The sequence below is a fragment of the Dromiciops gliroides genome, chromosome 5 (assembly GCF_019393635.1).
Source record: "Dromiciops gliroides isolate mDroGli1 chromosome 5, mDroGli1.pri, whole genome shotgun sequence".
Taxonomy (NCBI): Eukaryota; Metazoa; Chordata; class Mammalia; order Microbiotheria; family Microbiotheriidae; genus Dromiciops; species Dromiciops gliroides.
The window spans coordinates 67,093,438-67,110,622 of record NC_057865.1 but is presented as its reverse complement, the minus strand read 5'-3'; the positions used below and the strand labels follow the sequence as shown (position 1 = coordinate 67,110,622).

The 17,185-nt window shown below is 39.3% G+C and overlaps 1 long non-coding RNA gene across 3 annotated transcripts in view; it reads right to left on the bottom strand.

Annotated features, from left to right (window-relative positions):
• LOC122730104 overlaps positions 1–17,185 on the bottom strand; it is a 36,576-nt gene that overhangs the window by 2,972 nt on the left and 16,419 nt on the right. The window contains exons 2-4 of one of the 3 annotated variants that reach the window (XR_006353381.1): positions 4,020–4,153; positions 1,721–2,146; positions 91–142 (exon numbers count right to left, since the gene is read on the bottom strand). This is a non-coding gene — a long non-coding RNA (uncharacterized LOC122730104). Of the gene's footprint in view, positions 1–90; positions 2,147–4,019; positions 4,154–15,615; positions 15,663–17,185 lie in introns of those variants that run through there. The other 2 variants (XR_006353380.1, XR_006353379.1) reach the window with 2 other exon arrangements.

Here is a 17,185-nt window from a genome sequence, read left to right as displayed (position 1 = left end):
TCTTCAGGTTTTGTTTTGTTTTGTTTTGAGAGAGGAATTGGGGAATAGGGGGAGATAGAAATAGATAATAAGCATTTATTAAGGACCTACCATGTTCCAGGTACTGACAAAACACAGTCCCTGCTTTCAAAAAGCTCACAGTCTGAGGGGAGAGACAACATGAAAAAAAAAAAAATCAGAGAAACAGAGAAGCAGGCACAAGATGGAAAACTAGATAGGGAGCCAGCTACTCTGGTTCATACCGGTAATCCTAATTCCAACAACACATAACCCTTCCCAGTTTGCCAATCCAATAGCCACAATGACCATGGTACCAACTATAGAAACAAATGGCAAAAAGTCTTTCAAAAAGGGGGGATTTGGGCACAGGGCTCAGGCTTGCCCCACAAATTCTAGGGCACTGGCTAGCACCCATTGTACATGAAGCCTACTTCATGATGAGCTCTGTATTAAAGCTGTCTTTAATTCCCACTCCCATACCTCTTCATGATGAGAAAATGACTCTGGCTTCTTGAAGACTACACCAGAGGAATATATTCTTTAGACTTGCTAGTCAGAAAGGCTTCCTGTATGGCTCTGATGATAGAACACAATCCAGAGACCACCTCGGTAATTTTAGAGAAGCTGACCAAAAGTTTAACCTCCAGGTGGAGGATTTTTGTCTACAGTAACTCACAAAACTATCTAGTAAGACACGCTCACATGATGATCTATATTGTCAAAGGAATATCCACATCCGTGGAATCTCAGATCTGTTTAGGTACTGAAGGATGGCTACTTGTCCTCTGTGTTCATTTTCCTTGCGTGTCAAATTACACAAAAATTCTTGACATATTATTTAATACTATGTGACAACACTAGAATGCTTCTCACTACCAAATGGATTTTGGTATAAGCATGTTGGTCTTCTACCCCAACTAAATGTGTTTATTTCCTAGTGCACCGAAAGAGTATAGTTGTAAGGAAAACCCACCTTTGAGGGGATACAAGGAGACCCCCTTCCCCAAGAAGGATAATAGTATATCAAACTCTGAGTGTAGAGAAAGATACTAGTAATAATCTGAAGCAAGAACACAAGAGATAGAACAAATCTTTACCCTCTAGATGTTTAGAATGTTGGAAGGTAAGGTAAGACAGCCCAGTTGTAGGGGGTGGGATGGAGGAAAGAAACTAATTCTTCATTTAAGATTCTGCCATCCATTAGTAAAGCAATCATCACTGAATCTAACAAGAGATACATTGAATACCAGAATTGATGACCCCTGTGCTCTTCATTTCCATTTCAATTAATCAACAAGTATTTGTTAAAGGCCTTTTACATACTAGGCACTGGGCTGGTGTGTAATACAGAGAGAAGGAATGAAATATTCCCTCATTTCAAGAACTTTGACAGTCTATCGTTTCTACCCTTTCATACCACTAGCTAATCTTACTGGGTTTGGGTCCTCCCAAAACCTTCTTGACTCTCATGAGACCTAGTCACTCAGCAGGGTGGTCCATTGCCCTGTCTATGGATCTTCCTCAGAATCTCTTAGTACAACATGATGAATTACCATATTCTCTAAAATTCAACTTTATCTTAGTTTTAGTTCTAAATTCTTTTCCTCCCACTTCCAATCCCCCACCCAGTGAGAAAGCAAGAAAAACAAAACCCGTTATAAATTGTATAGTCAAGCAAAACAAATTCTCTCATTAGCTGTGTGTTTGTGTGTATACGCACGTGCATCCTCCCTCTGTCTGGAAGTGGATAAACTGTTTGATCAGAGTTAACCTGTTTGATCAGAGTTAACCTGTTTGATCAGAGTTACTGTTACTTTTCTAAAGTTGGCAGCAATGACAAGAAACCCATGGACGCTCTGCATATCTTTCATATCCAAGTGTTCTGATTGATCACTTCATTAGTCATTCAGAATAGCATCTCTTCTTTGTGGCCTCAGGCCCACATGGAGTCTGTTAATGGCAGGTTATTCCTGACAGAAGACAGAAACAGAGGAAGTACTTTCCTGTCCTCTCCAACGGCCTCTGTTCTCGCTTCTGACAGAGTATAAAGGATGCTGGTGGTGGTGGTGATCCTTGTTCTTGAAGAGGATCAGGACATCGGGGTGATGTCATGACTTGCAGTGAACTGGATTTAAGTGAGGGTGGCCTGTACAAGGATATAGAACCAACCGGAAAAGTGTCAGTGGATGAATATAACCTGTCATCAAGCATGGACTCAAAGCCTTCCCAGATGTGTAGGACTTGTCAAGATTCTGCTCCATTCCCATAGCCATTAAGGAGCTAGGGATCCTTCCACGTTATAAGGACATGTTGGAGGAGGACTTAAGTAAAGGGGACATAGATTGAAATGGATTTCATCTACATGTGCGTGTGTGCACACACACACACGAAGTTAAATGACTTGCCCAGGGTCACATATCTAGTGAGTGTCTGAGGTCAATTTTTTTTTTAACAGGGCAATGAGGATTAAGTGACTTGCCCAGGGTCACACAGCTAGTAAGTGTCAAGTGTCTGAGGCTGGATTTGAACTCAGGTCCTTCTGAATCCAGGGCTGGTGCTTTATCCACTGTACCACCTAGCTGCCCCCTGAGGTCAAATTTTAAGTTGGGTCCTCCTGACTCCAAGGCCAGTGCTGCCCCTGAAATATTCAACCTTAGGATTTAGAGCTTAAAGGGATATAGAAGACTATCTATAGTCCAAAGTTTTCATTTTTGAAGATGAAAAAACTGATACCGTGGGAGTTTGGGTGACTCACCTAAGGTCACACAGGTAACAAGTAGCAGAGCCTGGATTCAAACTCAGGTCACTGCACCACCCCTGCCTCCGGGACTGACATTATTTACTGTTCAGAATGATATAATGAGGTTGGATGGATTTTTCTCCCTTTCTAGTTTGCCAAGACTTTCCACCATGTCTGTTTCTAACCCTCAAGTTACAAATGTAGTAACTGACAAGGGTGGGATTTGAACCCAGGTCTTCTGACTTCAGACTCAGTCTTTTTATTACTGGACTGTGTTGCTTCCAACTGAGGACAAATGGTCTCAAGGGACATTTCTACTGAGTTGCTACATTTAATAGGCATCTGGGTACTTTCTAGGACAGGGTTTGGGAAGGTATTCATATTACAAAAAGAAAACTCCTAGAAAAGAAAGATTCAAATTGGGTCAGCAAACAAGAGACAGAAACATAAGAGGTCAGATTTGAAAAGGGAAGGAAAGTATCCCAGGTATGCTTTCTCCTACATCTTCCACCAAACAGGTGAAATCCAGTGAAAATGAACATCAAGGGAAGACTTGAGGAAAAAAGTGGGACAAGAAATAACCCAAAAGAGCAATTTGGAGCTGGAGAGGTGCAGGGCCTCTGTTGCTGGCTACCTAGCTCCAGTCCCCAACCTGTATGTTACATGCTGATTATATGTATATGATAGATGTATACAATCCTCAGATATTTTTATTAGTACCACGATTAATATTCTCTCTGTCTGACCCTTCAACAGAAATGTCCATTCCTTGTAGTAGTTAGGTGCCATACAAAATAATCTTGGGCTAGTTACTTAAGCTTTGAGCCTCAGTTTTCTTGTTTGTCAAGTGGGGGGTGGTGGTTAACTGGAGCAGTGGTATTGGGCTGTGATCCATTAGTGTGCTACAAGTTTAACGAAGTATGCCAGGTGACATTTCAGAAGTTATGTTATTGTAGATTTAAAAAAAAAAAAAACATGGGCAGGTAGGTGGTGCAGTGGACAGAGCACTGGCCCTGGAGTCAGGAGGACCTGAGTTCAAATCTGGCCTCAGACATTTGACACTTACTAGTTGTGTGAGCCTGGGCAAGTCACCTAACCCCAATTGCCTCACCTAAATAAACAAACAAAAGAACAAATGAATGAATGAAGAAGTGAAGAAATAAAAAACCAAACAAATAATTTTGCTTGATATAAGTTGTCCTTACCTAGTATGGTCAACATAGTATTAACAAAATAAACAAAACTTTCCTGCTCCACACATTGGTTAGTATTCACTCACCTCAAAACACAGCAGTTCTTGGTACTTGTAAGAGCAACAACAAAAATGGCAGCCGTAATTGAAGTGTGATGATGTATGAGAGTGAACCTCACGGAGCATTCAGTGCACCACCATTCCTTATAGCAAATACTGGGCTGTGAGCAAAAAAATCTCTGAGAACTTTTGGACTAGACGCGTTTTAACATTGTGTAAAGCTTTGGGATTTAGAGGTTTTCCTTTTCATTGGGATCTGGCCCTTTAGGTGACCAAGCTTCAAGGGTAGGAACTTCCCATTCTCTTGTTCTAACCTAGCCCCTTGGTTAACCCTTGTCTTGCTGCTAAATAGGACACTAACATAAAAATCATTTAAGTTAACCCTGCCTTCTATCTTCCCCAGCTTGCTCCCAGAAGCTGCTTCAAAGTTGTTTCTTATTTGATTTTCTTTCAAAAGCTAAACCCATCTCCTGCTGAACATTTTAAGTACCTTGTGAACACAGCCAGACAAGCTTTATGCTGTATTTTCCTCATAGCAGTGCCTCAGCCCCTGTCGTCTGATGCTGCTCTACAAAGGATTGTGGGTCGTGGCAACTAATCTCTTTAAGTCTGTGTTGGCAAAGACATTAAGAAACATTGACAGATCTTTGTGGTTCCTTAGGGGTTAATCTGCAAGCAGTGGCATCCTTGGGGAAAGGCAAATAATCAGAGGGCTGTTGAACAGAATTCTCCCTGGGATTGTCTGTCTCAAAGAATTTTGTTCAACCTTCACGTGTGTGGGAGTAAACTCATTGGAGAAGTGCCTAAGTAAAGGCTGTGCTTTACCAAGGTGAATGCCTTTTGTTTTTTTGTTTTCCTGCGGGGCCATGGGGGTTAAGTGACTTGCCCAGGGCCACACAGCTAGTAAGTGTCAAGTGTCTGAGGCAGGATTTGAACTCAGGTTTTCCTAAATCCAGGCCAGTGCTCTATCCACTGCGCCACCTAGCTGTCCCCATGCCTTTTGTTTTTTGTTTGTTGTTGTCTGCAATCAGCACATAAAAATACGCCTATAAGTCCCAATCAGTGTGAATGATGAATCCCTTGAAATGGCCATTTATGTTTTAATTCACACTATTCCAATAGATGTGGTCATTTTTCTAGTCTAATGGAAATATGTAGTATGGATTCAAATAATGCCATTACTTAAGGGGATTCCTAGTTCACACTAACAGAGACCTAGTTGTATTTTCATCTTATTTCAGTCAATTGTATGACTGGGAAGTTTACTCAAAGGCAGCATGGTACCTTAGAGACAGCTAGATTGCTCAGTGGGTAGAACTCTGGGCCTGGAGTTAAGAAGACCTAAGTTCAAATTTGACCTCAGACACTCAATAGCTTTGAGCCAGGGCAAGTCACTTAACATCTGTTTGCCTTAGAGGCAACTAGGTGGTTCAGTGGATAGAGCACTGGGCCTGGAGTCAGGAGGACCTGAGTTCAAATCTAGCCTCAGACACTAGTTGTGTTTTCCTGGGCAAGTCACTTAACCCTGTTTGCTTCAGTTTCCTTATCTGAAAAATGAGCTGGAGAAGGAAATGGCCAGCCACTCCAGTATCTCTACCAAGAAAATTCTGTATGGAGTTGCAAAGAATCAGGCATGACTGAACAACACCAAAAAGCATGGTACCTTGGAGAAAGCACTGGCCTCAGAGTCAGATGCCTTGGGTTTGACTCCAGGTTTAGTTTTGTGGCTTGTATCTGTATCCCTGAGAGCAAAGTCACTCATTAGAGATTTGGATGAGGTGGCCTCCGAAATACAAAATCTGCTCCTAAATGATCTGCTGCAGGAAATCACCCATAAAGTCGACTTGTTCACTTCTCACACTTGCATCAATGATACACTCAATACATAAGGCACCTGGGAGGCACAGTGGATAGAGCACTGGTCCTGAAATTGGGAGGACCCGAGTTCAAATGTGACCTCACAAACTTACTAGCTGTGTGATCCTAGGCAAGTCACTTCACCCCAGTTACCTTAAAACCTCTGGGGCCATCTCCAGTGGTCCTGATCTGTATCTTGCCACTGGACCCAGATGGGTCTGGAGGAGAGAGTGAGATTGGTGACCTTGCACAGCCCTCCCTCACTTAAATCCAATCCCTGGCAAGTCATGACATCTGCCATGGCCCTCTTTGAGAATGAAGGACAAACAACAACAACAACAACTCGATACACAGCTCATTCTCACAAACATCATAGAGCAGTGAGGAAGGAAATTTATAGGCCAGTAGTTGCCCTTATCCTCAGGGTAGTTTTTTGATTTTTGCTTCCATTCATCATGAATGCAGGAATTTAAGATGGATAAATGTTCCCAAGAAATAATAATAGTCACAATAATGATGGTGACGATAGCTAGGATTTATTCAACAATTTACATGCATTATCTCATTTGGTTCTTACAGTAGCCCTGTGAGGGAGGGACTGTTGTTATTCCTATTTTATAGGTGAAGAAACTAGGTCTAAAGAGGTCAAGTTTGTGAGTCAAGACTTGAATTCACAGCTAATGATAAATCAGTAAATGAGGGATTTCCATCCCTGTAGGTTAAGTTGTAAATGGCATTGTCAATGATCCTCCCCTCACCCCCATCTCCATTGGCCATAACCTGCTTTCTGCAGTCGGCTAGAATTCCTAATGAGGAGATGAACAGAGTTGGTAGCTTACCTGTCAATTAATCAACAAACATATGTTTATCAAGTGCCTACTATGTTCTAGGTACTATGTTAGATATTAGAGATACAAATACAATGAATAATGCAATCTCAATTCACAAGGAGCTTTCTTATACCCATCTTGGTCCTAGCTCAGTTTTTTTTCACACTTTTCCCCACACATCAGCATCCCAAAGAATCAGAGAAACTGGGGCAGCTAGGTGGCACAGTGGATAGAGCACCGGCCCTGGAGTCAGGAGTACCTGAGTTCAAATCTGGCCTCAGACACTCAACACTTACTAGCTGTGTGACCCTGGGCAAGTCACTTAACCCCAATTGCTTCAAAAAAAAACCCCAACAAAACAAAACAAAAAAAAGAATCAGAGAAACTGCAAAGTAACTAACTCTCCCCAGCACACACCAAAAAGTTATCCCCCTCCATCCCCAACATAAATGAGATTCAAAGTTCTCGGGTTCAGTTTATCCAACCTTAGCCTGGTCCCACTGCCTCCTGAAACCTGAACATTGGAAGGGTCACTACAGTTAGTTGGGGAAACCCCTAGGACTGACTGGGGTGTGAATATTCAAACATCTGGCTGCAAAAAGACAAAACCAGAAAAACCACTCCCTAGTTTGTTAGATGCTCATCTCCCCCACGTGACCAAGACATCCTATAGTCTTTGAAAACATTCCATAATCTGTTTCCATTTTGCTTGAGTTGAATATCTTTTGGGCTTTGGGCTAGCAGGAAGGGCCAGTCGCTGTTGTGTCTGAAGTAATCTGATCATCTCTGATCTGAATTCAGGCTTGTCCACCTGGCCTAAGATGGCCAATTGAGATGTTCAGAGTTTCTTTTTGAATACTCGGAGTAATTACTTAATTTACTGTCTAGCCCTAAGGCAATAAAAGGCTAGAGGCACCAAAGCTTATGGTAACCAACAAGCACCTTGATGGTAATAACTTTTAATCACCTAGAAAACAGGACCCATAAAGCCAAAATCACTTGTCATCTTGTTGGCCAGGTGAAAATGTGCCACAGTTGGTGTAGTTGCCCGAGATTATCTTCATGGTTGCTTAAGAACTGCAGTAGGTACTAATAGCAAACGTGTGATTTCACCTTTTTACAAGGCACAAATTAGCACATCCTGGAACTGCTTTGTGTAATTAATTCCATGATAAGGGTGTGTTATTGGCTCTACTGCATGATTACATAGCAATGGAGCCTTCCCAAGGCACTCAGCACAGTTCCTTGGGTTTTGTAATTTGCCTAATTCTTGAACAGTTGTTGAGTGTCTTATGAAGGGGATGAAGAAGTAGAAGAAGAAATTCAAGAAGAAAACCAAAAAAGGAATAGGGAACAGTGGAATGAGGAGAAGAAGAGGAGGTGGAAGAAAAGGAGGAGAAGCAGGTGGTCAATGAGCATTTATTTTATGCAAATTTTCTATGTGCCAGACATTGTGCTAAGACCTGGGGGTACAAAGAATAGCAAAAACATTGACCCTATCTTCAAGGAGCTCACTTTTTTTGAGGGGAGGGCAGGGTAATGAGGGTTAAGTGACTTGCCCAGGTTCCCACAGCTAGTGTCAAGTGTCTGAGGTCAGATTTGAACTCAGGTCCTCCTGAATCCAGGGCCAGTGTTTAGGAGCTCACATTCTAATGGAGGAAATAAATGGGATCAACTAGGCATACACAAGATATACATAAACACATAGACATACATATATATATATATATATACATATATACATACACACACATACATATATACAGGTATATGTATGTGTATCTCTATATATACATACACACAAACACACATGTGATAGATGGAAGGCAATCTGAGAGGTGAAGAAATTAGCCTCTGAAAGAACGAGGAAAAACCTCCTGTAGAAGGTGGGAGTTGAACAGAAGTAGAGGTGAGAGAGTAGAGCATTCTAGGCATGGAGATAGGAGATGGAGTGTTGTGTTTGAAGAATTGAATGTAAGACCAGTTTTGCTGAAATGTGGAATATATAGAAAAAAGTGCAAGAAGACTAGAAAAATAAGAAGGTGCCCAATTATGAAGCACCTTAAATGCCAAACAGAGGATTGTATTTTTGATCCTTGGAGGTAATAGGAAGCCATAGTAGCTCACTGTGGGGAGAGGTGAATATGACATGGGACAGGAGTGAGGTGTTCCTTTGTTATAGAGACTTTATTCCTGGTTATGTCCATTCAACTGGGCTCAAAAGTATTTGTATTTAGGCTGGGAGATGTAGTTACCCAGTGGTGAGAGGTCCCTGTGAATTAAATAGCCCACAGTTACCTGTGATGTATCAGGGACAAAACTGGGTCTTCCCCATATTTCCCACTCGTTTCTCTCTTGTGTGGAATTCTGTCAGAATTATTCCTTTCTTATTTCCTCCCCAACTCTACCCTAATTCCTATAATCATTAGACAACTACCTGCCCCAACCTCTTGGTTCTAAATCCTCCTGGCAGACAGAGGGTGATCAGTGGTCTCCAACCCAAGTCCCCAAGGAAGCTATTCCATAGCATTTATATATCTAGTATATTTTTGATCTGTCATTGTACTTGATGGGCTTTTTGTTTGCTTGCTTCTCTCTCTCTCTTTCTTTTCTTTCTTTCCATATAAACCAGAAGGGAGGCAGAGTTGCTGAAAATGAACAGATCACAGGGGCAGCTAGTTGGCGCAGTGGATAAAGCACTGGCCCTGGATTCAGGAGAACATGAGTTCAAATCTGGCCTCAAATGCCTGACACTTACTAGCTGTGTGACCCTGAGCAAGTCACTTAACCCTCATTGCTCCCCCCCCCAAAAAAAAAAGAAAGAGAAAGAAAAAGAAAATGAACAGATCACAAAAATCACTAATAGGGAAAAACAAAGTCCAAGGACTTACTCAAAGTCATTGAGACTTACTAGGGGGAGAGTTGCTTAGTAGTGAATATTATTTATTACTTTCCATTGGTTTTGATGTAAGCCAGAGAATCATATAAATTTAGAACAGAAAGTGACCTCAGTGGCTAGAAAGTCCAGGCCCCTCAATTTACAGTTAAGGAAACTGAGGTAAACTGAGAGAAGTTAAGTGACTTATCCAGAGTCACCCAACAAGTTCACATCTAACACAAGATTTGAGGGTGGGTTTCCTGCCCATCGCTAGGCACCAAAAGTTTTATTTAGGGCTCTTTCTCCTTCCCTCATCTCAAATATTCACTGACTTCTTTCTCTGCTTTTCTCAGGACAGAACTTATATCAGTCATTTATACCTTATTATGGACTGGAAACCTGTAAAAACCACATTTAAAGGCCAAGGGAGTTGTGTTCCCTGTGCTGGTGGAGAAGGAAACTGGCTGAATAAATTATAAATATTTTCTAATTTTTTAATGTGACTATAGTGTTTATTCTTCTGAAAACTTCCTGTTCATATCCTTTAACTTTTTATCAATTGGGGAATGGCTCTTACTTTTTATAAATTTGACTCAGATCCCCATATATTTGAGGAATGAGGTCTTTATCAGAGAAACTTGCTGTAAAAAAAATCCCACTCCACCCCTCCCCCCTACCACAACCTCCCAGGTCTCTGCTTTACTTTTCTTTTTCTTTTTCTTTTTTTTTTTTTGGTGAGGCAATTGGGGTTAAGTGACTTGCCCAGGGTCACACAGCTAGTACTTGTTAAGTGTCTGAAGTCGGATTTGAACTCAGGTCCTCCTGAATCCAGGGCCGGTGCTTTATCCACTGCACCACCTAGCTGCCCCCTCTGCTTTACTTTTAATTTTGGCTTCATTGGTTTTGTTTCTGCAAAAACTTTAAATTTCATGAAATAAAAATTATCTATTTTGCTTCCTGGGACCCTCTCTATCTCTTGTTTGGTCAGAAACTCTTCCCTTGTCCTTAGACCTTACAAGTAAATTTTTCCTTGCTTCTCTAATTTACTTAGAATATCACCCTTTACATCTAAATCATTTTCCCATTTTGGCCTTATTTTGCTACATGGTATGATATTTTGGTCTATGCCTAGTTCTTCCAAACTGCTTTCCAGTTTTCCCAGCAATTTTTGTCAGACAGTAAGTTCCTGCCCCCAAAGCTTGGATCATTGGGTTTATAAAATATTAGATTAATGTGGTAATTTCCTATTGTGCGGTGTATACTTAATCTATTCCACTGACTCACCACTCTATTTCTTAGCTGATAAAAGATTGGTATAATTTGAAATCTGGTACTGCTAGGCTGCTTTCCTTCACATTTTTTTTCATTGATTCCTTGGATGTTATTGACTTTTTGTTTTTCCAGATGAATTTTATTATTATTTTTTCTAGCTCTATGAAGTAATTATTTGGTAGTTTGATTGGGATGGCACTGAATAAGTAAATTAGCTTGGGTACAATTATAAATTTTTATATTTAATTTTAATTTTTATATTTATTTTTGTTTATATTTTATTTTATGCCTGTCAATGAGCAATTAATATCTCTGGTTGTGTAGATCTGTCTTTAATTATGTGAAAAGTATTCTGTAATTGTGTTCATATATTCACAGGGTTTGTCTTGGCAGGCAGACTTAAGTATTTTATAATGCATACAGTTATTTTAAATGGAATTTCTCTTTCTCTCTTGCTGCTGGGCTTTGTTGGTAATATATAGAAATGCTGATGATTTCTGTGGGTTTATTTTATATCCTACAATTTTGCTTAAATTGATAATTATTTCAACTAGGTTTGAGTTGATTCTCTAGGGTTCTCTAAGTACGCCATCATATCCTTGGTGAAGAATGATATTTTTGTTTTCCTCATTGCCTATTTTTATTCCTTCAATTTCTCTTTCTTGTCTTATGGCTATAACTGGTATCTGTAGTACAAAATTGAATAGTAGTGGTGATAATGCATAACCTTGCTTGACCCATAATTTTATTTTGAAGGCTTCTAGCTTATTCCCATTACAGATAATGCTTGCTTTTGATTTTAGAGAGATGCTACTTTTCTTTTTAAGAAAGCCTTCATTTATTCCAGTGCTTTCTAGTAGCTTTTGGAGGGGGGGGCAATGAGGGGTAAGTGACTTGCCCAGGGTCACACAGCTAGTAAGTGTCATGCTTGAGGCTGGATTTGAACTCAGGTTCTCCTGAATCCAGGGCTGGTACTTTATCGACTGTGCCACCTAGCTGCTCCCAGTAGTGATTTTAATAGGAATGGGCATTGTATTAGTTTAAAAGCTTTTTTCTGCATTTATTGCTATAATCATATGATTTTTGTTGTGTTTGTTATTGATATAATCAATTATGCTGACAGTTTTCCTAATATAGAATCAGTCCTTCATTCTTGATATAAATCCCACCTGATTAATAGTATAAGATCTTTGTGATATATTGCTGTAATCTCTTTGCTAGTATTTTATTTTAAATTTTCACATCAATCTCCCCTGGAGAAATTGCCTACAGTTTTCTTTCTCTGTTTTTGTTCTCCATGGTTTAGGTATCCAAACCATATTTGTATTATAAAGGGAATTTGACAGGAATCTTTAACCTTTTGTTCCCCAAATAGTTTATATACTATTAGGTTTAATCATTTCTTAAATATTTGGTAGAATTCACTTCTAAAGCCATCTAGTCCTAGAGATTTTTTCTTATGGAACTCATTTATGGCTTATTCAATTTCTTTTTCTAAGATTATTTGAAAATTCAATTTCCTCATTATGTTAGTCTGGGCAATTTATATTTTTGTAAATATTAATTCATTTCACTTAGATTATCAGTTTTTTTTTTAATTTTTTTTTAATTTGGTGAGGCAATTGGGGTTAAGTGACTTGCCCAGGGTCACACAGCTAGTAAGTGTTAAGTGTCTGAGGCCAGATTTGAACTCAGGTCCTCCTGAATCCAGGGCTGGTGCTCTATCCACTGTGCCACCTAGCTGCCCCAGATTATCAGTTTTAATTGCATACAATTGAGCAAAATGACATTTAATAATTCCTTTAATTTCATCTCCTTTGGTGGTATATTCATCCTTTTAATTCTTGATACTAGTAATTTGATGTTCTTTCATTTTAAAAATAAAATTAACAAATTGTTTATCTATTTTATTGAATTTTTATGAAACCAACTTCTAATTTTATTAGTTCATTTTTTAAACTTTAAACTTTATTAATCTCTCCTTTGATTTTTAGGATTTCCGTCTTGGTATTTAATTGAGAATCTTTAATTTGTTTGTTTGTTTTTAGTTGTATACTTAATTCATTGATTTGTCTTTTTTTTCTCCTTTAATGATCTATGCATTTAGAGAGATCAATTTTCTCCTACATACTGTTGTGGTTGTATCCCACAAATTTTGGTATGTCATCTCATTGTTGTTATTCTCTTTAATGAAATCATTGATTGTTTTTATGATCTCTCTCTCTCTCTCTCTCTCTCTCTCTCTCTCTCTCTCTCTCTCTCTGCAGGGCAATGAGGGTTAAGTGACTTTCCCAGGGTCACAGAGCTAGTAAGTGTCAAGTGTCTGAGGTCAGATTTGAACTCAGGTCCTACTGAATCTAGAGCCAGTGCTTTATCCACTGTGCCACCTAGCTGCCCCAGATTATCAGTTTTAATTGCATACAATTGAGCAAAATGACATTTAATAATTCCTTTAATTTCATCTCCTTTGGTGGTATATTCATCCTTTTAATTCTTGATACTAGTAATTTGATGTTCTTTCATTTTAAAAATAAAATTAACAAATTGTTTATCTATTTTATTGAATTTTTATGAAACCAACTTCTAATTTTATTAGTTCATTTTTTAAACTTTAAACTTTATTAATCTCTCCTTTGATTTTTAGGATTTCCGTCTTGGTATTTAATTGAGAATCTTTAATTTGTTTGTTTGTTTTTAGTTGTATACTTAATTCATTGATTTGTCTTTTTTTTCTCCTTTAATGATCTATGCATTTAGAGAGATCAATTTTCTCCTACATACTGTTGTGGTTGTATCCCACAAATTTTGGTATGTCATCTCATTGTTGTTATTCTCTTTAATGAAATCATTGATTGTTTTTATGATCTCTCTCTCTCTCTCTCTCTCTCTCTCTCTCTCTGCAGGGCAATGAGGGTTAAGTGACTTTCCCAGGGTCACAGAGCTAGTAAGTGTCAAGTGTCTGAGGTCAGATTTGAACTCAGGTCCTACTGAATCTAGAGCCAGTGCTTTATCCACTGTGCCACCTAGCTGCCCCTGACCCACTCATTCTTTAGGATTAGATTATTGAGTTTCTAGTTAATTTATAATCTTCCACAGCCCTTCATTGAATGTAATTTTTATTGCATTATGATCTGAAAGTTATGCATTTAATATTTCTGCTTTTCTACATTTATTTGTGAAGTTTTTATGCCCTAATACATGGTTAATTTTTGGGAAAGTGCCATCTATAGTTGAGAAAAAGGTATATGCTTTCATTCCCCTTCCATTTCCTCCAGAGCTCTATCATTTCTTATTTTTCTAAAATTCTATTCATCTCTTTAACTTCTTTCTTATTTATTTTATTGTTAGATTTGTCAAGTTCTAAGAGGGAAAAGTTGAGGTCCCTACTAGTATAATTTTACACTTTCCTCTTCTAACTCATTTAACTTTTCTTTTAAAAATGTGGATGCTATGCCATTGAGGACATATATGTTTAGTGATATTTCTTCATTGTCTATGGTGCCTCTTAGCAAGGTGTAGCTTCCCTGCTTCTCTCTCTTAATTAGGTCTCCTTTTGCTTTTGCTTTGTCTGAGATCATAATTACTACCCCTGCCTTTTTTTACTTTGGCCGAAGCATAATAGATTGTGCTCCAGTCCTTTATTTTAACTCTGTGTGTGTGTGTGTTTGTGTTTGTGTTTGTGTTTAAAGTGTATTTCTTATAAACAACAAATTGTTGGATTCTGGATTCTAATCCATTCTGGTCTCCCTTTCTGTTTTATAAGAGAGTTTATCCTATTTGCATTCACATTTATAACTACTAACTGCCCATTTCCCTCTACCTTATTTTCTTCTTTATCCTCCTATTTTTCTTCTGTTCCTTCTCTAAAGTCTGCTTTGCTTCTGATGACAGCTTTCTTTTATCTACCTTCCCTTTTATCATCTCCCCTTTTTTTTTATTCTCTTCCCCTCCTACTTCTCTGTTGAATGAGATCGATTTCTGTTACCAATTGTGCGTGTGCGTGTGCGTGTGTGTGTGTGTTTGTCTTGTGTATTTCCTTCTTTGAAACAATTTAAATGGAAAATGGTTTCAAGATTAGAAATAGGTTTTCTTTTCCTCTTCCAAAGGAGAAAACTAGAAAGAATACAAGAGCAGCTTGCTGAAGGGGAAAAGAGGACTTGTCAAATGATTCTTGTGCATTCCTGGCTTCCTTGCCCATGGTATTCCAGCACACCTCTCCTCTCCCCTTATCCTCGGGGAAAACTGGAAGAACATTAACCATCATCACTAGTTTGGATTGTGATTTTCATGAAAATATCTCTCAGGGTCTTTATAAAGAATTCTGGATTCAGAGCAAGAGGGGTTGGGTTCATATTCCAAGTGTGCTATTTACGAGTTGTACAACAGCAGGAAAGTAGTAAATTCTCTGAGCCTCAGTTTCCCCATCTGTAAAAGGGGACAGGGCTCGAAGGTCCCTTTGGGTGCTGTCAATCAACAGATAAGCACTTATTAAACACCACACCACTAGAGATACAAAGACAAAAATGAAAAAGTACCTGCCCTAAGGGAGCTTGCATTTTATCTATGTATGTCATTTCTCCATGGGGTAGAGGAAACATTCTGTAATTCCCGCCCCCCCCAAACTAGAAAAGGCTCCAGAAACATAGCAATTGTCCTGAAAATGGGTCCTCAAGTCAGAGAAGTCAGTGGGCATCATGAGCAATAGCATTAAAGATATGCCTCCTCCCATTGCTCCTTTCTTTCATGGATCTCAAAGCACCCTTGCAACTAAGCAGTTGTTACATACCAAGTGGGCAGGTAGTCATTATCAGGCCCCATCTCCTGAGAAAGCCTGAGGAAATATAGGACAAAAAAAAACCTCTTCAAAATGGGCACCGGCTAATACTAGTAAAGCTCCATAGGTTTTTAGCATCCAATTACACTTTAACCCTTTGACTCTGGCTTAGGCTAATGGGTTTCTGACTGCAGACAGGCACTAAAGTAGGAAGCCCACCCTTGTCTGAGCCCTGCCCTGTCATGGGATCTCTTACTAGGCTCTCCCCTGGGGTCTGGGAACTTGCATGGAAATATTGAAACAGAGTGGGAGGGAGGGGAGGACTTCCTTTTTTTTTTTTTTTAAACCCAACTACTGAACCATTATCAACGATCTTTATCTGTTCCTCTCAACCCCTTGGAGCTTAGTTACCAGGGAAAAGATTAACAAATCCTACCATCTTGCAGGGTTTTTAATTTTTTTTTTTTTTACAATAAAGCCCAAGGCCAAGGTCAGGCATATATAGGTGGCTGCTTTCATTAACGTGGAGCAAGCCTGCAGTCAAACCCATCAAGCAGGGAGTCTGCTGGTCTCCAGCAAGTCATTATGTACTTAGGATTATCATTAATTTTCTTTCCCTAAAGTGCTTCTGATGAATGTAAGCGCTGTGGACGAAATCCTTCTATGAGTTCTCTCATAAAAGGTTCTATGTTATGTTTTCTAAAGGCATCCCCGCCCCCCCAACCACTCCCCCCTGCTTCCTGCCCGCTCTTGGGAAGAAACCGAGTTACTGTTGCCTTTCAAAGAAAGGGGGACTTGAGGGATCTTATTGTAAAGGCCTCCAGAATTTTGGACAGAGATGCAGCGGGGATAACTTGGGAGACTTGGAACACCATGTGAGGCATTTCCCATTTTGCAAGCCCTGTGGGATGAGTTGGGCAGATTTAACTTTTCCTCCTTCCCTATTGCCAAACAATTTGATTGCTTCTCAAGAAAATGAGTCTCCGCTGCCTGCTTTTGCTCAGTCTTGCCTAGGTGCCCTTATTCACTGCAAGTCTTCAAATTCTTCTCAGAAACCTCCTTCCCTAAGGAGTGTCAATGAACTACCCCCCATTATAGACCAAGAGAAACCTAGGGCTGGATTTTAGGGGTCAGCTAGTTGAACCCCCTCATTTTAATAAAGGAAGAAATGATAACACAAAGAAAGGAACCAACTTTCTTTTTTCCACTGAATAGCATTTTCCCCCAATTACATGTAAAGAAAATTTTCAACATTTTTGTAAGATTTTGAGTTTCAAATGTTTTTCCCTCCCTTCCCTTCCCCTTCACAAAGCCAGCAAGCAATTTGATATGGGTTATATAGCACAGGCATGTTGAACCTATTTCCATATTAATCACGTTTTGAAAGAAGAATCAAAACAAAAGTAAAAAAAAACACAAGAAGAAACAAAAAAAACAAAACAAAAAGTGAAAATACTATTTCTCAATCTTCAATCAGACTCTCTGGATGTGGAGAGCATTTTCCATCATGAGTCTTTTGGAATTGTCTTGGATCTTTCTATTGCTGAGAAAAGCTAAGTCTATCATAGTTGGTCATCACATA